The sequence below is a fragment of the Pleurodeles waltl genome, chromosome 7 (genome assembly GCF_031143425.1).
Source record: "Pleurodeles waltl isolate 20211129_DDA chromosome 7, aPleWal1.hap1.20221129, whole genome shotgun sequence".
Taxonomy (NCBI): domain Eukaryota; kingdom Metazoa; phylum Chordata; class Amphibia; order Caudata; family Salamandridae; genus Pleurodeles; species Pleurodeles waltl.
Window position 1 is genome coordinate 1,066,711,460 of NC_090446.1, and position 27,823 is coordinate 1,066,739,282.

The 27,823-nt window shown below is 45.4% G+C and overlaps 1 protein-coding gene across 4 annotated transcripts in view; it reads right to left on the reverse strand.

Annotated features, from left to right (window-relative positions):
* RAB11FIP4 (RAB11 family interacting protein 4) overlaps window positions 1-27,823 on the reverse strand; it is a 1,128,176-nt gene that overhangs the window by 208,335 nt on the left and 892,018 nt on the right. Inside the window, exon 1 of one of the 4 annotated variants that reach the window (XM_069200005.1) lies at window positions 12,201-12,338. The exons of the other annotated variants lie outside the window; for them this stretch is intronic. The gene's annotated coding sequence lies outside the window, so the exon portion shown is untranslated. Of the gene's footprint in view, window positions 1-12,200; window positions 12,339-27,823 lie in introns of those variants that run through there. 4 annotated transcript variants of the gene reach the window in all.

The following is a 27,823-nucleotide window of genomic DNA, read 5'->3' on the forward strand; positions in this document are numbered from 1 at the left end:
ATTTGTGAAAGGCATGTATATGTCATGCCTTTTTGGTGTTTAGCCCTCCTCATGCGCAACGGCCAACTACTGAAAACATACGAGGCTCCATGTTTTCACCATGGTTTCTGGGATACTTTTTATTTTTATTTCCTACGCAGCGCGATCTCGCTGCACATTTGCCGATAAGTCTGACTGCGAGCAAACTTCTGTTTAATTTTGTGTGCTCCTTCACGGTCATGGCATGGCTCTTTATATCGGGTCGCTTATGTAAAACTGTATTATTTTTCATTTTCATTTTATGTGACAATAAAGGTCCGGTTAGGTCTTAACAACACTAATAGCTCTAAGTAGAACAAATGCAAAACCCATTGCATTGCAAATGCTTGTTATTTCCTTGCCTCTCCTGTGTTTGGGGCTACAACATAAGTATTTTTTTAATTGTTTTGGAGTCTGCTTAAAAGATTAAACCAGACCACTCACATGTAACCATTTTGTTTTAATGGGCAACATCTGGTTTCACCTAGGCCCCTCTGCGTGAGAGGTGTCATACGCTTGATGTGTATAGGAAGACTATCAGCTATACAGCTAAAGCCAGCACATCTACATTTATGTTGATCCTTGACAGTTCTTGAACCATATTTTAATATGTGAAAATGCTGAGCATTCTTTTTGGACAACGAGAATTATTTGTTGTCATTTTTTCCACGAAAAAACAGACAGAGGGAGACAGAAAAGAGAAAAATAGAAAGATAGGAAAACAGTTACAAATGGATGAAAAAGCACCTGCATGTGTGAAATAAAAGGCCGGAAGTGTAGGGTGGCGAAAGAAAGGCATGAAGTGGAATGACACCCATGCGGATTAGGTACTGGGCAACCCCAGCGCCGGCAGCAGGTTTCTAGGCCAAATATTTGGCTGGTGCACATTAGGCACTGGCCTGGATGGCCTGGTAGGTTTCAGCATTTTACAAAAGCAATTCAAATTCACAGTAAAGTACTATGTTTAAACACTTAAAAATAGATGGCTATATATACCCACACAAAACATATTCTGCAGAGATCTGTCAAAGGTGTTTCGAGCAGGCAGATGCCGCCGCGGTAGCCGAACATAAAGGGTCTTTATTAATCATTCTGCGCGTACACAGGCCCTATTCATGCCGGCACAGGCGCTCCTGCCTCCAGCAGTAAGAAACACACCCTGGAATCCAAGTTTCCCTTGGCACAAGGCGTTTGTAATAACTGTGAAACTTCAGCAGCTTGTCGGAACACTGCGAGCCTTCTTGCTGCAGGCAGTGATTCATGGAAAAGGCTGCCGAGCAGAAACCACCTGCTGCTTTGTAGCACCAGACATGAACCGTCAAACCTGGCTGGCTCGCCGTCCCGCTTCGCACACGTGCTTTGGCACACTGGCGCGTCGCGATGATGTCATCAACTGGGCACTGGTCACAAAAAAGGCAGAAATATACTTCCCTGGGATACCTTGTACTTAAAGCATTCATTTCTGATTTGTGGGGAATCTGCAATGGAGTCCACAACGGTGCCACATACAACAACCATGCCAAAGTGTTTTACATGCATAAGTGTCATTGTGTAGAGGAGCTAAAAATTGCACTGTAAATTGTGTTTTCTATATTGTTCTCCTGGATAAAACATTCCTTGTGGGGAGCTCCCTTTTACAATACCCACAATTACTGTGCCAATGCCCCACTAATCACACCATCAACATGGTACTACTTTTTGCCCTTGACAGGAGTAAATGTCACATGGAAACAAGGGTGGAATGAGCGGTGAAGGGTTTGTTAAGGCCAATGAACTGAAACATGTAAGCACCAACATCTCGGGGCATCCCTGGGAACCTCGTCTCCCATTCATTGGCGCAGGGTTTACTCGCACAAAACAGGTATTGGGAGTATATTCTTTTACAAGAGTAAAACCACGCTACGAGAACACCCGCTTTGAACTTTGGCTCAGAGGCCCAGCCATTTGCGCATCTACAATAAAATTAAGCGCACACAAGGCTTTGTACACCGCTTTGTGATTCGGTTCGGGGGCACCAAAGTCGAATTTTTGACGTGAGCCTGTAGGTGCCCCTGCACACTTCCCTGCAGCTTGTTCTGGATCCACAAGCCCCTCTGTATCCGTTACAGAAGTAGGACCAAACGGAAAATAAAATGAGAAGGGTCGGGGTGCGCCTTCAGGCAGAGTAGAAAGCGATCTGGCCTCCCCCACAGACAATGGCACCGAGAGGAAACGGGATCGTTTACAGCAGACGTTATGCTAACATCACGCCAGGCCGGCCATACCAGGGACCGAGCATTCCCGGGCGGCTGGAAGGGTGGGGGCTCGTTTTAATGCAGGTGGGGGCTGGTGCTGGGGGATACGGCAGCTGCTGCTCGACGACCATGCTTTACAACAATTGGAAAAACAAAGGGCTTTTAATGGTCGACTCAACGAACAGTAACTAACCTGCAGGCTCTTTAAAAAACATTTTGCAAATATTTGTATAGCCCGACAAGAAATACCGATTACAGTGGCCGGACGATGAGCAGCGCTGGCCTGTGCCCTCAGAGATACCCGGGGGCAAGAGAGGAAGTATTGGTGATGTACGGATTCCCGCCTAGAGGTGCCTCACACAGAGCACCACCAGGAAGTGGAAAAATGCAAATATGCCACCACCCTCTCCAAGGTTGGAATATTCTGCTGCACGTCCATCAATGGTCCCAAAAGTCTGCTTCAGTGCAGCAGGAGTAGCGAGAGTGGAGCCCGAACCTGCCAATCCAGTTGTGGGCCCAAGAATAGGTGGGCGTGTGTCATTGTAGAATTAAGACTCAGCTGTCCTAGAGGACACATACATAGGGAGAGACATTTTTAGAGATTTGGTAAAAACAACACTTTAGCAGCGCACTGCCTTTTGTAGTCCAGGCAAGAAAGTGCTTTAACTAGAGCAGCCAACTACAGACACTGACTTCCTTCATCACCTGGGACAGGGCAGTGCCCAGAAGTTTCTCAAGCGCTGGAGGCCGGCAGCTGACTGATATGGAGCAGACGTGACCAGGTGCTGACACACCTGGACCTTCAAACAAGCGCACAGAAGCAGACAGAGAGCTTCAGAGTAGCTATAAGACGCGTCATTAAGGTAGCTGGAAGCATCCAATCGAGACATATGCAATGTATCAATCCTGGCCCTCAGTCCTGGTGACTGCCACAGCACAGGCACTCACTCTCAGGACGACACAGCAGCTCTACTCAAGTATTGCACGCTGAACTAGAGGCATCCTACTTCTTTAAATCGTGCTCGCTTCAAGTTACAAAATCATGGAATATAAAATCTGTTCAAATAAGTGGTAACAATTGAGCAGATCACGAGAACCAGGAATATGAGATCCATTAAATACTGACAAAAAAGGCTAGATACAGAAAGGATAGGTGACGGCAGATAAACAATGCAGCCACAGAAGATACTGAAATGGTGACGCTGGGAGAAATCAGACTGGGCGTGATCTAATGCACTGACAGCAGTGCACTGAACCCAAAAAGAAATAGAGGAGTGGACATAAAAAAGAAAGAAAAGAGAGTCACAGCAAGAGAGTAGAGTGGCAAGAGAGCAAATCAGTGATAAAGAGAGATAAAGTGAGTGAGAAGGGGAGAGCAGAGGAGTGACTGGTAGAGAATAGACGAGTGAGGATGAGGCAGCAGGGATCTCCAAGGGAGTGTCTGTGCACTATTGTTGTTCCTGTCATGAGCTGGTATCACAGAGCACTGGAAGGTCATCATTTACTAAGCTCAAAAGTTATAGTGTTTAAACACACGAGGAAAAAAGTCAGCATGCCTAATTTGGACTGCTCAGACTCGGTACAGTACAATGCTCTGTGTTGCAAAACTAGCCCGTAAATCAGGACAATTGGAATTATGCAATATTGCAGTTGCTGCATTTCACGTTTAACAATGGATTTGCACAAATGACAAACAATCGAGCATTGGCTGCATAATGTATAGATATCAACACAAAACATGTTCTTGGATCAACATTTACAAAAAATGCTGCATGCAGGGTGACTGGTCACCTTTCAGTTGTTGCTGTGTTCAGGCAATAAAGAGTTGACAATGTTACCCATATCGTTTAAGCATCTTCAGTTTATGAGCTAGGAAGAGGACTTTTGTCTGCCATAAAGACAGTCACACTGTACATATCTGAATGTAAAACAGGGAGAAAATATAAATTCCTTCTTTGTCATGGAAATGTTTTGATTCACTGTTTATGTAAATTCACGTCTACACCACAGTGTTCTGAAATCAACCTTTACTTCAAGACAACTATCAGCAGTTATAAGAGTGCTAAGCGTTTTGCAACTCTTCTTAAGATAGCATGTCTTAAATCTGAAAGTGCCTATCTGCTCTGTACTGCTGCTTCTTAACGGAAAGATGTGTTCTCAGACAGCCCATACTGGGAAAACAAATTAATCCCGACGAAAGACCAGTTTGTAATAATACTGGGACGTGCAGGGTAAAAGGGGTGCAGGATCTATTTCAGAAGTGCACGATTATAGGCTTGGATCACAACAGTGAGGAGATGATCCCTTTTGCATCAATAAGTTACAATGTCCAAATATTTAGATAATATCTCCACACTATTTGCCACATATTTTCCTTGTAAAAACATAATGGGCCTCTATATGCAGCATAATTTACCTTTTCTTGCAGCATCATTTAGTCAACTGTGGTGCATAGTAAGGTGGACCATTGCCATATAACCCCAGTGGACCTGCCTAATGTCCAACACCCAGCTCTGAGCTGGCCCGCGCCTGGCTTCATCAAGCATGCCTTTTGACACAGCCCTGCTGCTGATGACTATGTCTCTCCCACCAGTCCTCACCAGGAGACCACTGTGGGGTTATGCCGGCACCGTCCCAGGGACAGGTACACGAACACCAAGGAAGCAGGAATGCAGGCTAGTGACTCAGCCCTAAGACAGAAAGTTAGTTGTGAAGACAGTGATTTTTCATTGATCTGATGTCACCTCGACAGATGAGTTTGCGCCACTGAAATACCGAATGCCCAAAACACAAAGGGCCTTCTAACTCCAGGTCTGACCCCCAATTACAAAACATGTGCAAAGGTAGGACTGGCGGGGACTTCAACCCAAACACAGCAACGTTCCAAAGAACATGGCGTGGAGCAGCAGGAAGGAGCACAGAGCACCACGCAGCTATGACATTTGAGGTCATGGACGTATCCAGACCCTCGAGTGTCAATCTACAGTATTGCTAAAACTTGGAGCACCTCAGATATACTTTTTTTACTGTATTTATTTTCTGTATGATTTCTATAACTAGCTCGATGAACCACATCACCCCTCCAGACTCTGCTTCTGTGGCCTGGTTGCTGCTTTGTAGAAGAGGAGGCATTGCTGATCTTTGGGAAAGAGATAAAGTCGCATTTGTGTACTTTGGAAGTCCAAGTATGCAATATCTGTGGGGCTTTGTGTTAAAAGACAACCTTGCAGGGTGGTTCATTCCGACAGCTGAGATGCATCAGCTGGAATGGAAAGGAGGGAATCTTCTGTGCTGTGAGGCCAAGGGTGGGTCAGACAGCTGAACAAGAAAACAGACTTTTTCCCAGGGTGCTTGTTGCCTGAAAGAAATATAAATGTGTGCAACTGGTTATTCTGCAATTGTGAAGGATGCCTGGAAGCCAGCATCAGTTAAAGCTTCCCAATGACAAAGATTTATTATTTTTGAGATGTACTGTTAGGGTGTTACTAGCTGAGCTGGGGTCTAATGGACATATACAAAATGTTTGCACTAGGTGCAATCTGTGACTCTAAAATCTATAGTTTGGAAGCACTTTTTTGTCTAGAGCCTAAATCTTTTTTGCACATTTTGTGGCAGACTACTTCATATTGTGTGTAATAGTGAATTTGCCACTAATTAGTTTAACTTATATTCATTCCTCATTTAAGGTGTGAGTTATTTTATATACAGTTGCCTTAAGGTGAATATTTTGTTCTTTTTAACTTCATCTTTGACCCCGCTCCACGCTTAGTGATTCCCAACTCCACTGCACTCAGGATCACAATGTCCGTACTTTTGTATGTACTTGTACGTTTGGTCATTCAGTCAAATCACTTGTGAAACATTTAACATTAGCCTATTGCCTTATGCTGACTCATTGGGGTTGCATAAAAGGGGAAGTAACACAAAAAATATAATTTTATTTCCGTGCAAGAGGCGTAAAGTGAAACTGTCAAGATCCTTTTTTCTGAAAGATAATACCTCACTTAATCAGGTTTGTTTCAAACTCGTATCCAACAGGAAGCCCATGGCATCTTATTCTGTGCGCTATATCCCACCAAGCAGCTGCCGTAGGGCGGAGTTGTCACAATATCGTAGAATTGTTGGTGACCCAATCTTTTTTTGGAGAGAAATGCTCAGCAAAGATGTTGCTCCCAGGGTCCTGTTGGGCAAGTGAAAGATGAAATAACACTCACTTTAGATGGACTTAGCAGTAAATCGCACCTGAATCACGTGTGGGCCCTGGAGAAAGAAGTTGGGACTTTTTGACAGCGCATGTTGACCTAAGAGATCAGACATTCTCGTTCGTGATCTATTGACCTCTCATTTGCGCTGGTCACCGATGTACAATTAATCACCTCAAAATAGGTGTTTTACTCATGGCCATTTGTGGATGAAGCGCCAATGTTTTTGTTTATACGACCCTATAACAATGCCGAATGCGCAATACAAACATAAGACGTACTTTTGATTTGGTGTGTCATTTTGGCATAAAAATAAAGTTTACTTCTGGTCCTAGAAGTTAAGGAGGGAAGGCCCAGTCACCCTGACATTTTCAGATAATCCAGTGTCCGAAGGTCTAAAAGGATACTTTCTGGGGGCTTTGGCCAACACCTACTAGTTTAACAAGAATACATGACAAATCCTGGGCCAAAGTGTTTGAGCCTGGTATATTCTTTGTGTCACAGTGCAATCACCAACTGCCGAGCTTTGGTGCCAAGATAACTTGTATCACATGGCCATCATCGACTGCAGAACAAGGGGACTGGCCTATTCCTTGTGTCACTGTGCCATCACCAACTGCCAAGGTACAGGGCCTGGCCTACTCTTTATGTCACAGTGCCATCAACAATTGCCAAGCTTTTGGGGTCTGGTCAACCCGTTGAATCACAGTGCCAACATCAACTGGTAACCCAGGGGCCTAGCCTATTCTCTGTGTCACAGTCACCGCCTGGATGTAAACCAGCTGTCTCAAACTCAACTTGGACAAAACTGTGATCCTCGTACTCAGTTCCACCCCACTGCCTGGGATGACTCCTGGTGGACAACAGTCCTAGAAAAATGCCCCCAATGACCACGCATGCATCCTGGGCATTATTCTGGACTCCAAGCTTTCCATGACCTGTCAAGTCAACACCGTCTCATTGTCATGCTTCCACACTATGGGGGTCATTCCGACCCCGGCGGGCGGCGCCCGCCTGGCGGAGACCGCCAGAAGACCGCACCGCGGTCAAATGACCGCGGCGGTCATTCTGACTTTCCTGCTGGGCGGGCGGGCGACCGCCAAAAGGCCGCCCGCCCGCCCAGCGGGAAAGCCCCAGCAACGATGAAGCCGGCTCCGAATGGAGCCGGCGGAGTTGCTGGTGTGCGACGGGTGCAGTGGCACCCGTCGCCATTTTCAGTGTCTGCTAGGCAGACACTGAAAATCATTATGGGGCCCTGTTAGGGGGCCCCACGACACCCGTTCCCGCCATCCTGTTCCTGGCGGTTTTTACCGCCAGGACCAGGATGGCGGGAAGGGGGTCGGAATCCCCATGGCGGTGCTGCGAGCAGCGCCGCCATGGAGGATTCTTTGGGGCAGGGGTAAACCGGCGGGAAACCGCCGGTTGCCCTTTTCTGACCGCGGCGGTAAGCGGTCAGAATTGCCCATGAAGCACCGCCAGCCTGTTAGCGGTGCTTCCGCGGCACTCTGCCCTGGCGGTTTTCAACCACAAGGGTCAGAATGACCGCCTATGTGTCTTCTTCGGAAAATCTTCAAGTGGATCCCCACCGAGACAAGAAGGACGGTCACCCACAGTCTTGTCAGCAGCAAATTGGACTACGGCAATGCACTCTACACCGGCATCATGAAGAAGCTACAAGCAAGACTACAGAGAATCCAGAACGCAGCAGCCAGAATCATTTTGGACATACCTTGCCACAGCCACATCTCCGCCCACCTGAGAGATCTTTAATGGCTCCCAGTCAATAAATCCACCACTTTCAAGCTACTGACACACACTTACAATGCACAGCACAACATCGGACAAGACTACCTCAACCACCACCTGACATTCTACACCCCGCCAGACAACTCCAATCCTTTCAACTCGCCCTCACCGCCATCCCCAGAATCAGGAAGAGCAAAGCTAGAGACAGATACTTCTCTTACCTCGCAGCCCAGACATTGACCACACTACCTCTCAACCTCAGTCAGGTTGCCTCGCTGAAGCAGTTCAGGAAGGAACTCAAGACCTGGCTTTTCCAATGATCAGCACAGCCACACCAGTGCCCTGAGAACTCATGCGTGATAAGCTCCACTTTACAAGTGCCTGATTGATTGATTGTTTGACAGCACTATCACGAATGGCCAAGCTAGTGGTTTGGCTTACTCTTTGTGTCACAGTGCTAGTACCAAATGTCGAGCCAGAGTCCAGACGACCACCTTGAGACAGTGCCATCATCAAATGCCGGAGGCAGAGGACAGGCCACCTCAATGAGACACAGTGCCTTCACCTCAATGAGACAGAGTGCCATCATTAAATGCTGAGCTGGGAACCGGGAAACCTTAGTGATATACAGCAGCATCCCCAACTGCCATGCCAGGGGCTTGCCAACTTCATTGAGTCACAGTGTCAACACCAACTGCCATGTCAGGGTCCTGCCCACCTAATGAGTCACAGTGACATCACAACTGCCAAACGAAAGGTAGAACCACCTCCTACAATTACAGTGCCATCATCAACTGCTGAGCTAGGGGCATGGCCCAACTCACTGAACCAGCATGTCTTCATTCCCTGCCTATAGCTAAATCTGAACTTTTGAGTAAGTCAGTGAGTCAGAGCGCCACTATCAACAGTCAAGCCAGAGTTGAAAGTCAGAATATTGTATACATAATTAATGTGTGACATAAATATTGTGCAACTTACAAACATATTGCCCTATTGGATGTATATTTTCTATTATGATCTCTAATCTGGTGATATTTTTGTAAATTATATTTAGGTCACAACATTTATGTTGGATAATAGTCTGGCAATGATATTCTGGTACCACACCGAAGCCAGGGGCAAGGCTCCTCATGGGTCACAGTGCCATCATCAATCGCTGTGCCAGAGGCCTGATTAGTAGAGGCATCACCAACTGTCACATCACTGATTCACAATGCCATACCCCACTGCCAGGTGTGAGGCCTGGCTAATTAACTGATTCACAATGCCATCACCCACTGTGAAGAGCAGGGTCTGGCTACCTCACTGATGTACTATGTCATCACCAAATGCCTAGCGTCAAGCCTAGCTCCCTTACTGAGTCATTGTGCCATCACCAACTGCCAAGTGCGGAGCCTAGCTACCTCACTGAATCATTATGCTATCACCAACTGCCAAGCAAAGGGCCTAGCTACCTCACTGAGTCATTGTGCTATCACCAACTGCCAAGAAAAGGGCCTAGCTACCTCACTGAGTCATTGTGCCATGACCAACTACCAAGAAAGGGGCCCGGCTATCTCATTGATTCTCAATGCTGTCACCAAGTGTCAAGCGTGGGGGTGGCTACCTCAATGAGTCATTGTGCCATCACCAACTGCCACGCGAAGGGCCTGGCTACCTCATTAAATGATCGTGCTATCAACAACTGCCAGGCCAGGTGCCTGGCTCTCTCAGTGAGGCTTGATGTCTTCATCCTCTTCGCTGCACTGTGAAGTCTCCATCACCTGCTGAGCCAGCGTCTGGCTTGTGACTAAAGCTTTCTACATAGTAAGCAAAATACCTAAAATTTGAAATTAATGCGGATGGTTTTAAACCACCTACAAAAAGCAGAGCCTTCTATAATTTTTAAGGGGCAAAATATAACGCATTGTGTTTTTCACGGGAATCTATTTAAGCCAAGAATTAACAGTTGCAGACCATGGGTGGCGGTCTGAGGAGTACAAAAAAACATCAGGTTACGCTAACGGCATCGTCACGCTGAGAGGTAAATTGTGCACCTTTATCATAGGGTAATGAGACACACAGTCACATGTGATGTTGAGGGAGCCTGGTGGAATAGCCGGAGTGAGATTAGACAGACAGGATTTTTTTTCAGAACTTTAGAAATATGGCAGCCCTGTGACATAGCTTCTCCATCCTGCTTCCTGTTTCACTGTTAGCAATAATGTTTTATATTTTCAGAACAAAAGAAAAAGTAGGATGGCCTGAGATGAGAAACAGTTTCTTTTAGCTGAGCTGCCATACCCAGCAGTCAAACAGAGAAAATCTCATAACTGTGGATCTGTATCTTTGATATATTATTCGCACCCAGGTACATCATCATAATGTGCTGTTTCGTACATGGATTCCCCCCCTCGCTTTCTCCCCTCTTCTTTCACGTGTAAACTGCTATCCTCTTTATTTATGTTTTTTAAAGCGCTATGCATCCTTGACAGTAAAACAACATTTTTCACTGCTTGTAATATTGCCCCATCCATCCTGAGCGCCTGGAAAGAGATTTGAGGTTTCTCTGCTGTGCGACGCTGATGGGATAGCTCCAGCTGCTAAATAATGCGCTCCATTTTCATTCTTATATTAAAACTGAGAGACCTCATTATTAAACATATGACTCACGTTTGCAAATGTGAAGAAACTAAACTCCATCTTCCTGACAAACTCTGAAAACATTTTATGGTTTTGTATCTCAAAGTAACGGTGAGGCAGCATAATGGGAAAACGCCCACTGTAATGTGCAATAGAAAAGCTCCCAAACAGAAAAGAGATGTCACAGCGTTCACCCTTTATATTTTTGCCAAACATTTCAAAAAGGTTTGGTACAACTGCCTACAACAGGGGGCTCGAATCTGTTCACAGTAACTCCTGGCAAGAAAAGTACTGAGATGTCTGACATCATAATCACCCTGACGTCACAGGAAGTGACGTGGGTTGTTGCCAGACACTCATGCCAATATCTTATACCCCGGCTATTTGATTGTGCAGAATAGTGCCCACACTCTTACGAATCAGGAGTTGTTTAACAGTAAAAGTGATTTGTGGGGAATGTACTTTTTTCAGTCCCAGCATGAATCCAACGCCTACAGACTTCAAATAAACCAATCAATGCACTCGGTAGGCATTTTTGGAATGATAATGAGACTGCAGGAAGGTGAAGTAATAAGTGCAATTTCCCCCTGAGTTGCAAAAACGGTAGCTGTGCTTTGCGCTCGTTCACCAATGCTCTTGAGAATACTAGTGAAGTGGGAAGATAATCTGGGGACATATAGGGGAGCAGTCAGAAGTGCCAATGTGAAGCTTTCTTCACTCTCATTGAAACCTTTTAAAAATAATGATTTAAACTATGAAAACTCTTATAGAGCTCGACCAGGGCTGGATTAAATGCTTCCTTCTACACTATGAAAAGAATCCCAACGTTTTGTGCCTCACGCGATCCCTTGTCTCGCCTCTCACCCATCACCCATCTATACCATTCTGTGATTTTGAGCATTCGGCAAACAGTCACCTAGTCCCGCGCACACGTGGGGGCTGCTTCACTCATGGCACCCGCCCCTACATCAATATTCAGCCCACCGCACTTTTTCCAGACCTCCCATACGAAAGCAACATAAAAAAAAAAAATTGGTGTAATAGTGTTTATTATTCGTAATACGTCAGCTATTTCCTGCATCATTGCGCCATGAAGGTCTAAATATTCCAATTGCGGCACCTTTTGGCCTTTTTAACTCTCTTACACAAATTGTACCATCCTTAAATTTGATTATGGATCCTTCTCTAAAAATTATCAAGTTGCCATTGAATGTTTTTTGTCGTGAGCAAACCAGCACACAGTTACCATTACAACATATGTGGTCTGTGCCAAGATAACGTCTAACTGGGAATACACATCTCACAAGCTTTGAGAGACACGACCTCTGGTGCCTTCTGGTTGTGTTTGCGGTTCTTGTCTGGAGCGTGACGGACTCACCGTGTTCACAGCCCTGGGACCAGAGGCGCTGAAGCCACAGAAATTGGGTATTTCCAGTGTTGCACGCGGTCACCCCCGCCCCGATACCGGCTCTCCGGAGCACCGGGTTAGCACTGAAAGGCCCCGCTCGTGTTTGCAGAGTCTTGTTGACCTTTCACAAATCCCTGCCAACAGTCGCGGTGTTACCGAGCCCGGCGTCAGTCACGTGCTGTGTGCAGAGATTAGCAGGCAGGTGTATTCAGTCGGTTTCTTCCAGTGACTCATCACTGTCAGGACAACATAAATAAAGCCTGGTTTAGGGCAGGACTGTGTATTTGCTGAAGCAGAATTTTATCTACGAAACTAGCCCCTATTAAAGAAACAGTCTAATTTTGAGACCTACAATAAATTTGGTTATGTTTCTCGCCTCTTTGTGTTTTTTTTGGATGCTACGAGTTAAGGACCCCTGGCCCCCCACCCCACCCACCCCGTCAAAGAATGATTCACTTTGTGCTGTAGCGCTACCTGATAGCTGACACTTCTCGCTACTTAGATGCTTTTAGCAAGGAGGGAAATGTAAGGTGGGCTCGTTTGGCGCACAGTTGGCATTAATTATCAGTGCTAAGAGTTTAATTCTACGCTCTAGCGGACCAGTATCAACTTTCTAGTACTGAGAAACTTGTATGACTGCATATTTAATTAAATCATTCACTTTTGAGCGATTTAAAATTCGTCACCAAATGTTTTTGCGCACTGTAACCACCTGTTAAAGTTAGTTTTATGAAATAACAGGACACATGGAAAAAGATACACTTTATGGTTTCAAGAGCGACTTTTCTGAACAGATTTCTGGCGCCTGCTAGGGCCCTTTCTCTGACAAGGAGAGCTGCTTTTCCTTGTAACTAAAGCGCTTAAACATGTTAAAAGGAATTAGGACAAACAAATCAGACTGACGAAATAGCAGCAAAGGCAACTTAAAATGAAAATGGAAACGCACCCTCCCAAAATAGGGGGGGAGCGCGGCCCCTTAGGACTCGGGGCTGCCGTGGCCCGAAGCCTCGCACACTAGTCGTGCGTAGTGCTGGCCAACTGCACTTCTGCCCCCACACCTCGTGAGGTGTGGGGGCAGAAGTGGTTCCCCAGGGGCACGCAGGTGCCGCGTCATTTCCTGGCCCGACCGCCGCCGTGCATAGAATGGGGGGGCTATTTAAGTGCCCCCCCAACAGACCTCTACATCATTTGTGGCGGCGGCAGCGGAGGACGGGTGGAATCGGAATCCCACCCGCCCATCCACTGTTTCTTAATTGGGGAGGAAATACTAAAAGTCACCATAACCAACAGAGGGGTCCCCAAGGCTGGGTCCCCTGGATAACACCAGAGGTAGTATCCTGAAGTCCTGAACCAACCAGCGGATGTACACACCAGCCTGGGGGGGAGAGAGGCCAGATCGCTGGGGTGGCCATAGGGCTCCCGCTCCTGGCCGCCCCATTACACCCCTTTGGCGGATTGGTGTTTGGGGAGGCGGCGGAACCCAGAGCATGAAGACAAGGGACCATGAAGTCGGGGGAGCCGCCCCCTCCAGGGATACAGGTGAGGTACAGTTCACCTGTGTGGTCCAAAGGAGGTTCAGGACAGGAAGGGATCCTGTCACATTGATTTATGGTTTGAGTAATTCTTATTGAAATGGTTTTTAAGATATTTTGATGCATGGTATTGTTTTTCAGATGAAAATATTAATTGAGTATGTTTTTATTAATCATGTCAAAGATACAATAAATTCCTTCCAACAAATAAGTCTTGTTGGTCTGCGTGTGGCAGGTGTTTGGGTGAGGGCTTTCTGGTGGCCTCTGGGTTCTATGCCTAGAGGCATCCCTACGTTGCAAGTCCCTGGCCTCTGCAGTTGCGAACTGAAATTGCAAAATATCCAGTTTAATGTGAGTGGAGATCAGGCACAATATGCAATAATTCACACCCCAGCTTGTTGCTAGTGGGGTTCCTTTCATTGCAATGCGGTACAGAGCAATGTATGACAAGTTTAAGATCTCATGCTCACATAGAAACGTCTGACTGCTTAGTAATTGAATGTCATCAGCTTCAATGAAGCAGAGGCCAAAGGAAGCACACTGAGCTTTGGTCACTCTGTGGTCCCAATTAGGCAGACCGTAACATCGCCTTCCCACTGCCACCTTGAGCACTCCATGTTCCATGGTCCCATTCAGATACAGTGTAACATCACCTTCTCACTGTATGAGCTAGAACTTGCTCTTCAAACGCAGACCACACCAAAGTGCAACATGACAAAAGATGGTGTCTCAACAGCCAAAGCATTCTTATAGGGATGCTGCATTGGTCTCTACTGGTGTGACTGAGCTTTATTGGCTGTTACCTGTGTCTACGGGATTTACTGATCTGCATACCTATCTATAAGGTTGTGATCAGGCCACGAGCCATCCGGACTTAAGACGAACAGTGCACTATTCTCTAATCAATGTTGTTTTTATTCATGCCTATTTATCTCAAAATAGTTCAGCACATGGATAACAAGTAACTACAGAAATCCCCAATACAATGGGTGTAATCTACAAGAGGTCAGATTGAGTAAATATAAAACCGAAAAATAATACATTTCACAGAACTTGATAAAAACATGGTTAACAAACCCTCCTTGCCTCACACAAAAATAATTTCCTAAAGAGGAGCACTAACAGTTAAACCACCCCCTTCATAGTAAATATGTGCAAACAGTGAAATGAATAAGAACGGGGGGACCACAAGAAAGATTGGGGGTACTAGTTTCAACCATAGTGGCTCTAGGAGTTTGCCACTGGTGTCCTGGGTCCGTCCTACCATGACATCCGCACTTGACTCTCAAGGTAGTCAGAGCAAGCACCCATTGGCTTCTCAAGGAGGGAATATGAGAGGAGAGAGTTGACAACTCAACAGCCCCCCAAAAACTCAATAACAAAGTCCAGCCCAGTGCTTATACTTCATGGAAAAAGAAAGTAGTCTATTCACACAGCAAAACTAAACACTATACTACACCATCAGAATGTTATACAAGGTTGTAATCACTTGCACCCACCTATGATGACGTTTCTGTTCCTACAGCTCACAAAGCAATATGGAGTAGTCAAGGATTAGGCATACATGCAGATCCTGCAAACCAGTCTTAATTGTCAGCAAAGCAACTCAGTCCAATGTCTTTTTCAACCTTGGTTAAAAAGTCTTAAGCAGCACAGTGACCTTGCCAGCGTACATCATTCCCTTTCTCAAAATGCAGGCACAGCCCTGTGTTTATCTGCTCTTGTTGCAGTTCAGGCTAAGCAGCAGATGAGGGATGCACTCCCACCTTGACAGCAGCAGATGAGAAATTCACTCCCACCCTTACAGCACTGGTCCTTTCTTAACTAAAGCTGTGGTGGCAGTCTTGTTCAGGTCAGGTTCACAAAACAAATTCAGTAGGCAGGTCTGTGCGGTCACAATCTTTGGTAGCAGCAGCCTTTGTGACTAGCTGCAGACTGTTGATCTGATGTTAGTGCCCCTTTCTAGCATGGGTCACTGCCTGCTCACTCACTTAGTTCATCAGCTTCATTTGGGGGCACCACACACCAAGAACATGCTAGGCCTCTCCTCCTTACTAGCCTCTCCTCCTGCATGGCCACGCACTTTCCTCCCCTCTCTCAGCAGGCAGACTTCTCAGCAAATCCACAGGTCTTTCAGCAGTGACTGCAGACCTAAGGTGATATTGCCTCGCCTCTGGGAGATTGTCTAAGAGACACCAACCCTGGGTACAAAACAGCACGTTGTCCTATTCCCCACACTTAAATTCCACCAAATGGCTGCACTCAGGAAGAGCTAATCTACTGTCTTATACTAGCAAGAACTTAATGGAAATTTTAAAGGGAGCGCTGTCTCCATCCTCCTCACTTCAGTGTCTGGGCCTCCGCCCTCCAGCCACCGGAATGAGGACAATACACTTTCACTGTCTCTGGAAGCTACCCTCACACTATCTTGTGCCATCCAAAATGGATCCCATGGGCCTCTATGCTCAGACTCACACACAGGGTCATACTACTTCAAGCGTTACACATGAACCCTATATACACAAACTTGAATATGCACACAAAATGTCAGTTCAAAGGTCTGGGTTTCGCACAACAGTAGAACTTTACATGAAAGGGGTCAGTAGACTGAACTCTTTCTGACACAGGAAACAGATTTAGTCCCACTACACATTCAAAAAACACAGTTTTCTGTTGGAATTGAGATGGCCCTCTCAGACAGTGACATAGGCCTGTAAATACTGTACAAAACAGGGTGGATCTGCCGCCCTTCCCCAGCCACCGAACCCTAATATACAGGTAATGGTCCAAACATTGTCCCTCTGGCACAACAACGGGCTCCGTATAGAGTGGTAATGCTCCACTGTGAGCAGTGGCCAACTGCAGGCATCCTTTCTATAGATCATGCCATCTCTCAAGGTGCTCTCAAATCCTTTGAGGAGCTAAGGGAAGAATTCCACATCCCAAGAAGCCAGCACTGGAAACGCCTGCAACTAAGCCACTGTCTCCTCCAACAGCTGGGAACACCGCCATGGGATGTGCAACCTTCTCCAGTGGTATCATACCTTTGTCATTGGGGAGAGGTAATGCCTGGATTTTATATCTTAGTGATATGCAAATTATATTCCCAATACCAGCTACTGAGACTCCATGCTTGTGGGAGGAACAACTGCAAGTCAGTTACATTGAGGAGGACTGGGTGGAGCTTCTAGAGAACCTAGACAGGGGGCTAGACAGTTGAAAATGAGCTTCTGTCCCTTCTAGACACTGCATGACTGGTATTGGACTCCCGCAAAACTGGAACAATCTGGCCTTCTTCCTCACTCGAACTGTTGGTGCTGTGGAAACCTCCAGTGCAAAATTGTTCATGTGCATCATGATTGCCCTGGCCTTCGGGCCCTGTGGGATGGCATGAGTTCCACCTTGTGTGGCTCCCTCGTCATACCTGAACCTATGCCATGCCCCATGATTATGCTCCATGACACCTATGATGCCCCAGACTTGACCAATCACGAACGCCGTTGCTTACCCACAGTGCTGATTAAAGCTAAACTACGTATCTTATGCCATTGGTGATCACCATGTAAACCCACACACGAGGAGTTGATGGTTGAGATGTTTAAGACAACCTCTTATGAGAAGTTTATCAACACTCTACATGATAAGGTTGAAGCCTATCTGCAAGTCTGGGGACTGCTTCTTAATAGTGCTGCCTAGTCGATTAGCCTTCTCGTTTGGTACCTGTGCTGTATCACACACTCTTCCACTGACGTGCCCACAACACAAGGCCAAGGCTAACATCACCCGCACTACTCCAACATACTTTACCCCCACCTGTACCCTTGCACAGATATGCTGCCTGGGACACATGCCTATGAGAGGTACCCTAGATGGGTTGCCACCAGCTCTTGGAGATAGTCTGCCCTAGAAAAACTCATCCTTCCCTCACTCCTCTTTCCCGTCCTCTACATAATGACCACAAGCTCATCTGGAATTCCTACCTGGCCCGAATGGCTTCTGCTCACCACATGCAGATGGAGTACACCTCCCACGGCCACAGGGACCATGTGTGAGTCTTAACGGAGAGCCATAGGGTTCATTTAGTTTTACCTTTTGGGGCCTCCCAGCCCCGACACACCACAGAAGCTAGGCACCACAGAATATTCTTCCCTAACACTCCTCACCTCCCCTTCATTTTTATTTCTATTCTTACTTTTATTCCTACTTTTATTCTCTACTTCTTTCTGTTTCGTATTTCTATATGATATGTTCAGCTGTCGAAAATATCTGTTATTGTGTCTCACTGCTGTCTGGTGTTCATACGTGCAGTTATAAATAAATAAATAAAACATGTGATTTGCTGCCACCACTGCTTTATGTGATACATCCAGGACATGGACTGTCGCCCACGGCTTACTAAGAGGGCACACTTTGTGTGTCCCCTCGAGTCACAGCACAGCTTATCGACCTTGCACTGCCATGGAACATGTGCTAGATAAATGCACACTAGATTGGTGCGATGCCATGGCCAAAATAAAAGTTAGGTTACCGATTTCACATGCATTTGGGCACTTAGCGCAGGGTACGTGTCTATTTCTAAAGCGGGGACATTCTGATCTCAACAGCAAGCTTTTGTCAGTGGCCAGGGGGGTTATATCAATAGGTGTTCAGACTCATAGGAAATTACCCCCAAATGTATCTCCCTTCTCAACCTTGTGCTGTCCGCCTGAGCAAGCAAGCGACCTACATGAGGTGGACTCCACTCCATCCAGCATGGGCAAACACACTAGGGTAAACAGGGCTTACTCAACAAATCCAACTTTATACTACATATCTCACTTCACCACCTACCTTATTTTGATAGTTATTATGTTACATTTCTTATAAAGGCTGCCTTCAGTGGAAATCTTGAGCATCTTATTAACAGGATTAGCTAGTCTGTACGAACGGCTACGGCCGTCGGAAGGCAGTAGGTGGTCATCAGGGTCCTGATGTGCAGTGCTGCTCATAAGGGTTTCAGAAGCTGCCTATAAACATCCTTCCACCGATGAAGAACGAAAGTGCACAAGAAACAGTTTTGATAAAGGAGTTAGTACTAATATTGAGACAAAGCCCTGGATCCTGATGGTTTGTGCATTCCGTGGTCAAGATCTCTTTGTTGCTTTAAAACGACTAACAGCACTACTGCCGGATGGGCACTTCACAGCTTACACATGGCAAATAACAGTCAATTCCGTACAGCACTGTTTCAAGAATTTATTGCACTCTTTTCTTTTCAGGCTCAACGAACTGCTAAATACATCTGCAAATATAATTTAAAACTCTAATAAAGCACGGCCACCGAAAGAGAATAAATGCCAAAAGGCAGAGCCCTGGCAGAATCACAGGAGGACATGTTTTAAATTGGCACACTAAATGTGTGAAATATTAGCCAGAAACACGAAACAAGTAGCAACTGCTGTAGCACAAGCAACGAACAGTAGGCAGGCTTGAGAGAGAACATCAAATATGTAAAACATGCCACGGGGACAACAGGCACACCCATCAATTTGCACCCCACTGGAAGGCTGTCACTGAAACCAGTACATCTTTCGCAGCCATGGGACTTTTTTTCTGCATTACACTGATGTGCTTTTTCATCAAACGAACATTCAGTTCCATTGGCTGCAAAGTCACGCCTTAAGAATGCCTTACTCAACAAGAGATTAATTTATGCAGATAAAAAGGCGACACAAACAACAGCCCGGAAAAAAACAGAGACCTGGCCACACCCAGCAGTGCATGATATTTGTGTTTAACAAGTCAATGTGCCAATGCTTCTTTCTCCACATGAAAAGTTCGTGCCTCAAGATTTCAAAAGGTGGTGGAGGATGGTTAAAATTATCACGGACCACTTTGTCACATATCCCTGACCTGTGATCACTTTCTCACAAATGCCTGAGCTGTGACTGCTTTGACACAAATCCCTGAGCTGTGACCACTTTGTCACATACCCCTGACCTGTGATCACTTTCTCACAAATCCCTGAGGTGTGACCGCTTTGTCACAAATCCCTGAGCTGTGACCACTTTGTCACATACCCCTGACCTGTGATCCCTTTGTCACACATTCCTGAGCTGTGACCACCTTGTCACATACCCTTGACCTGTGACCACTTCGTCACATATCCCTGAGCTTTGACCATTTTGTAACCTACGCCTGAGCTGAGGCCATTTTGTCACAAACCCCTGAGCTGTGACCACTTTGTCACATACCCCTGAGCTGTGACCACTTTTTCACAAATCCCTGAGCTGTGACCACTTTGTCACATATGTCTGAGCTGTGACCACTTTGTCACATATCCCTGAGCTGTCACCTAAGCCTGAACTGTGACCACTTTGTCAAATAACTCTGAGCTGTGACCACTTTGTCATAAACCCTTGAACTGTGACCACTTTGTTACAAACCCCTGAGCTGCATCTGCAGTATGAGGAGCAGTGACTCCTCTAACATACCCTAACATTTTACATTTACCATGCATGTACGTGTGTGGTATTGCTACAGTTTGAACTTAGTTGGAAAGTAGCGGAACGTTGCATAGTGTCAAAGGCAACAATACAGTCAACGTGCGATAAGAGGGATAGGTGTTTTCTTTGAGCCAAAGAGGACTGCTACAACCTTGTGATGTGCTCTTCAGGAAGGTCTTTGGTTCTTTCCGAAACTGGAGCAGAGCTAGGGCAGTCCTGATGGTCGTTCCAGATAGATGGAGAGTTAGCCTTAACTTGAGCCGGCACTCCATGTGATCAACACTGCATAGCTTACGAGGACAGGAAAGGGTCTTCTCTTTTGCAATGACACAAGGAGACGTTGTCAAAAAAAGCTCTTTTGGAGCAAATGCTCAAGACTACAGGTGATGTGCATTAAGTATATTTGGGTGATGGGTGCTGGGACCTGGGCTGATCACAACTACATTGAAGCAGGACAGTCTTTAATGCATGAGTGTGGCGTGGATGCAAGGAGTGTACGTACAAGTCACATGTCGGGCCTTTTAGGAGTGATGGGGCTAGTACTGAAGCAAGCTGTGCACAATACTTCTGCATATTCTATAAACCTGCAACTTGTCTCAGGATATATTTGAAATCACTGGGGTTTTAGGAAGAGATGCAGTGAAAGGGTATGACAGCAAATGGTAGGTGTTCTCACTTATTTTGTTGACGGTTATTCTGATCCATTTATCATTACCTCAAAAATCATGATTTCACAGTGCATACTGCTGATATATCACATGTTCATTGGCACACATATATGCACTTATAGGACAATCTAATCGTAATCGATTTAGGCTGCTGAAGAAAAGATTTGCCTAACATATGGAGATGCTGCAGTAAATCAAGTCGGACGTTTACATTTTAAATTATGTCTTTTGCATTCCATATATCCCCGAAAACTCATGGAAAGTGAATCACCCAGACAACTTTATAAAATAACAGCACAGCCTGCTGTCAACATCAATCTGACTTGGGAGCCATGGCAAGGAGCAGAGAGGGTGCACTTGCAAATATCAGAGAGAGGATCCCCTCGGTACAGCAACCGCACTGGAGACAGGCCACCAGGCCGCACGGGTTCTAAGCAGTCTATGACACAGGAGACCATGAGGTTCCGATTAATACAGAAACGGAATCCGATTGATGGCAATACCTAGGATGGATTTTCAAATAAATAAATAAAGCCATTCCTGAATCAACAACAAAATAGACAAGGTTCAAATTAGTCATCCAGGCAAATTATGTCATGAGGCACTTCTTGGACTATTTGCTGTGACCCTTAATCAACATCTCCATGCATCTTGTACCTTGACTAATTGAACAATACGAAATGGAGTTCAAAATGTACACCTGCAGCACTCAGATCCACATCTGGCTGGAGTGAGGAATGAAAAATCAGGCAAATATCATTAATACCTTATAATATACTTATACCTCATTGTTAAAACGGAGACATGAACGTAGGTAAAATGACATTTATTGAAGAATCCAAGTAAACAGTCCACCGCCAACAATATCAAGGTGGAAATCAAACGCATTATCCCTGTCGCGTTTCCCGTTTTTTCAACCTGGAACCAACCAAGACTCCACGTTCCATTTACGGACAAGGAACACATGAAGGAAATAGGACACAGCACTTTCTCAAAGCCTGATATTTGGCAACAAAAATGCTGAGACTGCCATTTATATGGACAAGAACACTTGAAGTAGCGTTGTCTCAACTTAAAGCATAACCTTCACAGATAACTTTCAATTCAAGTTATATTGTTATGTGGCATTTGTAATATCACACAATGTGCCTTCAGTATGGCATTTCAGCATTTTGGTAGTCTCGGGGTGACTTTTAGGGCAGTTCTGGGGTTTTCAACACAGACAAGAGCATAATTTGACATTTTCCTATAAAATAATACAAGTCTCAAAGACACTCATTTTTTACTTTCTATGTTTGGCAAGATTCTACTGCCTCTTCCTACAAATCTCTGTGGAGTTGGAAGGATTCTTGACCATTGATTACTAAAGTGAGATCCTAACTGCCCCACATCTAAAAGTAAGGCTATTGTCAACTTGTGACTAGAGACAATCAGTTAGCAAGACACAGCCTTAACAGAGAAGGGGGAAACACATACATTAACATGAAAACCTCCCATTGGAGTCAAAAACGAAATTAAAAATACTCAACCTGAAACAGAAAGCCTAATAAAGCAAGAGTAGAGGTCAAGTTATATGTATATGCTAGTCCTGTACTACACACTTAACAGTGTCCTCTCATCAGCTAATGCACACCAAGACCATCAAAAGAACTTCGGAGAAAAAAGACACAGTGCTTGGTGTCTTGATGTCTAAAGAGCAAGATTCTTGAACACTGTTGCCCAGGCATGAGGGAGAACAAAATCACTAGAGCTTCAGGAAATGAGTAAAAGTGAACTGTTGGAGGAAGCCTTCAACTGTGGATTGACAACAAAAAACTTAATTAATAAATGAAAGATGTTCATCGGACCCTTGGCTGGCTACTAACTACTTGTGATAATCACCAGACAATACCTGACACTTTTATGATCCACCATCCAGTATTTTTGTGTTCTCCTGAGCATTACCATTAACCAGAAACAGTATACTTAGAACCACAAGGCCTCTAAGCCATGGCTTGGAATGGAAGGGAACATCTTCTTGGGCTCTGAGGTGATGGGTGGGAGACTGATCCTTTGTGTTCTGCTGGTGAGGTACAAGGCAATCCATTTCAGGGCATTTCCGAATCCCGATGTGATGGAGTTTGTTGATAAGGATGTAGTGTGAGACGGTGTCAAACGAGGGAGACGGAGTCATATGCAGCAGACAGGTCAAGGAGAATGAGGGCTGATATTTCCTCATGGGCCAGGAGGACTCTGATGTCATCTACGGTTGCAATCAGGGCTGTCTCTGTGCTGTGGTTAGCTCGAATTCCAGATTGGGAAGTGTCCAGTAGGTTGTGGTATTTTTGGTGTTGGGTGAGTTGCTGGTTGATCACTTTCACAAGGACTTTTGTTCGATAGGGGAGCAGAGAGAAGGGTCAGTAGGGTTGGCAGATGGTTTTGCCATGAGGAGCCTCACTTCAGCATGTTTCCAGACCTCCGGGAAGGAGGCCATGGTGATGGAGGTATTCAGGACCTTCTTGAGCTCGTTGCCAATTGTCATTCTTCAGAGATTGAAGACATGGTGGGGGTAAGGTTCCATGTGGGCTTCAGAGTTTACAGAGTTCATGATGGAGATAGTGTCTTGCATGGTGATGAGTTCTCAGTAGGTGAGAAGGTGTTCGAGGTTCGTGTTTGTGCATGTGAGCTGGTTGATGCTGTCTGCGGCCAAGGGTTGGCGTTCGTAGTTTTCGTAGATAGCTAAGATCTTTTCGTGGAAGAAGTCAGCGAGGTTGTCACACAGTTCCTGGGGGGAATGATATTGTTCTCAGTGGCTGTGGGATTGGTGAACTCCTTCACAATGGCAAAGAGTTATTTGTTGCGGTTTGCTCTGGCTTTGAAGCAGTCTGCTAGTGTGTCCTTCTTGGTTTCTTTCAGGAAGCAGTGGTACTAGTTGAGGGTGGTCCTGAAGGTGGTGCAGTCTTCTGTTTTTTTCCTGATGTGCCACTTCCTTTCAAGTTGTCAGCAGTTGCAATTGGAGGAGTGAAATTCCTTGGAAAACCAGCTTGCTCTTTTGCTTTGTTTTTTCACCTTGACTGTCTTGGCGGGGGCGATGGTGTCTGCACATTCTGTGATCCACTGGGAGAAGCTCTTTTTTTGCATGTTCAGGGTCGTGTGTAGAGTCTGGGAGGTGGGAGCGGACAGTGTCAATACACTGGTCTTCTGATAGCTTTTTCCAGTTTCTTTGCATGTATCATGGGGGGCATGGTGCAGGGATATGTGGATCCGGACATGGAGACGTGTACACTGCGGTGGTTGGACCAGGTGACTGCTGTGGTGTGGATGTACCTGAGTTTGTCACTGTAGGTGAAGATAGGGTTGAGAATGTGTCCTGCAATGTGGGTATAGTTGGTGACAAGGTGCTTGAGGCCGATGTTGCTTAAGCTTTCCAGGAGGTTGGTGGAGCTGGCGTCGCTGGGGTCGTCAAGGTGGAAGTTGAGGTCCCTTAGGAATATGTAGTGTTCGGAGTCAATTGCTTGCGGGGCAATGAGTTCCAGGATGGCACTGCAGAAGGTGGGTGGTGTGTAGGCAAGGATGCCTCTGATGGTGCTTTTTCTGTCTGTGTGGAGTTGGAAGTTGAGGTGTTCCATTACCGATGTCGGGTCATGAGGGGATGTTGTGCAGTGGATGGTGTCCCTGTAGATGACCATTAGGATTCCAGGACTGAAAATGCATTGTAATGGATCACTAACAAGTAGGTTTCCTGGTCCATTAACGCATTGCCATAAATCACTAACCTTTAGGGTTCCACAACCACTGATGCATTGCTATGAATCACTAAACGTTAGGGTTCCAGAACCACTGATGCACTGCCATGAGGCAGTAATCATTTAGGTTTCTGCTCTGGAGTAAAATGGATCCCTTCGTAGTTTTATCAGCTGCAGGTGGGCAAACCACAAAATGCACTGTGGCAGCAGAGTCGAGCCTGAGGCCCAGTGTTGCTCTAACAGTCAAACTAACGGCTGAGCCATCTAAATGCTCATCAGCCACTTGAGTCACTGCAAGTAGAAATATGGCAGAAAAGTTTAAAAATTAAAAACAGTCAATAATTTTAAATTTAACGTATATGATTACCTTACTAGTTACACTTAATCATGATTACAGGAGGACTGAAGCAAACCTCCTAGTGGACTTGGAGTGAGAGGCACCATGAAGCGTACTTTGGTCCTTGAACGGAGATGGACTTTGTGGTATTTATCAGCTACCGTTCCATGGAAGTGCATACCACAGTCATTGATTCGCGAGCATTCTAAATTTCCAGGTCAAGCAAGGTAGAGGTGAGTGGAGAATTGCAGTATAAAGGAAATTCTAAAAATTGCATAAGAGAAAATGATGGCCAATGGCCATGTTTTGGTTTGCAAGACAGTACTTAAACACTCTGCTATTCCAGCCACCGTGATACTGGGTTGACCTGTAGCGGGAACTAATAAGACCCATGGTGGGGCTAAAACGTGTCAAAAAACATGTACGCATATTATCACTGAACCACTAGGGAAATGAAGAGGACAGAAGAGGAAACAGCATACTGACAGAGTCAAGGAAGCACAGGAGAGTCCACAGATCTTTTTCATATAGAATTAATCACAAACTCACCTTGGTAACAGCTGATAGTAATAGCTGACAGTGCCATGAGTCACAACATGCCTGCATTTAGAAAATGTAAAGAAAAGAAGATGACAGATGAAGATCAGGGCTCTGCACTGGAACTCTTTGACAGCGATGAGAATGGCTCCCAAGGATCGATGCCTAGCGCACCCACTCATAATAGAGCACCAGAAGGTGGTTGTGACTCAGGGTTGCACAGAGATAAGCCATGCAATGAAAGTACAAGAGACAGAGACCCAGAATGATAGAGACTATTTGTGCATCACCTTATGAGAACTCACCCTCATCCATTAGAGAGATTGGAGGATTCTGTACAAGAGCTGTACCAAGGGTCCCATACTGCTTTGGGTGATTGGATCAGCTCACCTGTTTTGTGGTCTTTGAAAGGAATGTTACCATCACACAATGTAAACTAGCAAGGCCCATGAAGGCTCTCACTTCCAGTGAAGGGAGCAATTAAAGGATTTTGGGTGGGCTCTCCATCTGCTGAAGAGCTCACTGCATACTCCTGATTATATAACTCAAACACAAAACTTAACGTGCTGTTTGTTGTGACTGTCTGTCTGCTACACACTGGCACTGAGACAACAGTGGCAAGTTAGCTCAGTGGGTTAATGCAATCACTCTAATGATTTATGTTTAACTTGAAGATCATAGGTCCAAATCCTGTTAGATTCTCTCAGCCATTATGCCTTGTGAGGGTGATAAAATGAGTACCATTGAGCCTGGAAACAACTTATCAACGCTAACTGCCATAATAAATCATAAAGTGTGCAGTAAAGTGTTCTGATTATAAATGCATTACTATTATTGTAGTTGCATGTATATAGTGCTTACTATCCCTGACGAGGCATTGAACTTCTTTATGTCGGGCAGCAGTCTGCACCAAAACCCAAGGTTAGCTGGTAGGCAAGTGTTATTGGTTATTGTTGGTTACTGGGATTAGTCTTGTGTGCTCAAGCAAACCATTCCCTGCATTCACTCTAGCTTCTTGGTGAAGATTTAAGTACTAGAAGTTTGATGTGATCATTGGTGGGAAAAAGGGATATGCGATGTCATGCAGATGTTTGGTGGCGATATTAGATGAACGAGGGGGGATGAGGCAGTGTAAGACGGCAGGGATATAACTTTCCAAAAAAAATGAGACGTTGTGCTCTTTGAAATAAGTTTTGAGCAATTTGCAGAGAAGGCAAATATTTATGTAACTTAGTGAACGTTGTTCTCAGAGAGAAGAGGCATGCAAAGGATGGAAAGGACTGAGAAAGATGTTTAAAGGGGTGACCACCAAATGTTTAAGTACAGGACAGTTTTTGTTTTTCAGGTAGATTTTAGGAATATATAGGATGTTTTTTGAGATAGCATGCCATTTGGGGATGTAAGACTGTAGAAAGAACCATTTTTTCTGTGTGAATTAGATACTTTGCTAGGCAGTAGAATAAGGTGAGCAGTCTGGCCACTGTTAGGTTACCACTAGACCACCACTTCAGCAAGGAAAGCGGATCAGCACTGGGGATGCAAGCTAGATGCAAACACTGAAAAGAAAATCTACATGTGCTGGAATAAATGTTACAGAAGTTCACCTTCAGGTCTGGCTCGCAGTATTAATTATAACACCGAGTGGGGTCCATTTAGGATGCTGCTGTCTGACACAGTGAGGACGGCTTCCACAGACAGTAAAAGTGTATGGCCTGAATTCCTGTGGGTGGAGAGGCAGACACTAGTGTCAGAGGGCTCCCTTCAAAAGTGTAATGAAGACTATTTGGGCAAGGGGCTGCTAGTTAGACTTCCTAAAGTAGACCTTTGATGGATGGTAGGCATGAGGGATTGAACTGCAGATTCTGTTGTGAAATGTGTTCCATTACGCAAGTCCCAGCCGTTTGCCTTTCTGGATCACACTTTCAGTTTGGTTGATGAGAGGGAAATACTGAAACCTCACACCTCTTTGTGCCTGTGTTGCAGGTGTTCAAATCTGGAGGCTACATTTCTGTAATATAAGTATTACAAGACAGACCTTTTCAGAAAAACAGGGAATGCGGATTCTGTGACTGCCTGCTCCAGAGATGGGCAATGCACAGCCTACTGAGCTTGAATACAAACTGCCTTAAAGTGTGCTTTATTAAGACCACCAGAAAACTGAACAGCAGCAGCTTTAAAACTCACCTGAAGAGTGTTGAGGTATCAGCTTGCAGTTTCCATGGCAGTCCAAAGCTCAGGTGTCTCTCTGCAACTGTAATGGCAGGTGATGACGTGAGGCTGTGCTAATTCTCTGTACTACGGATACCTGG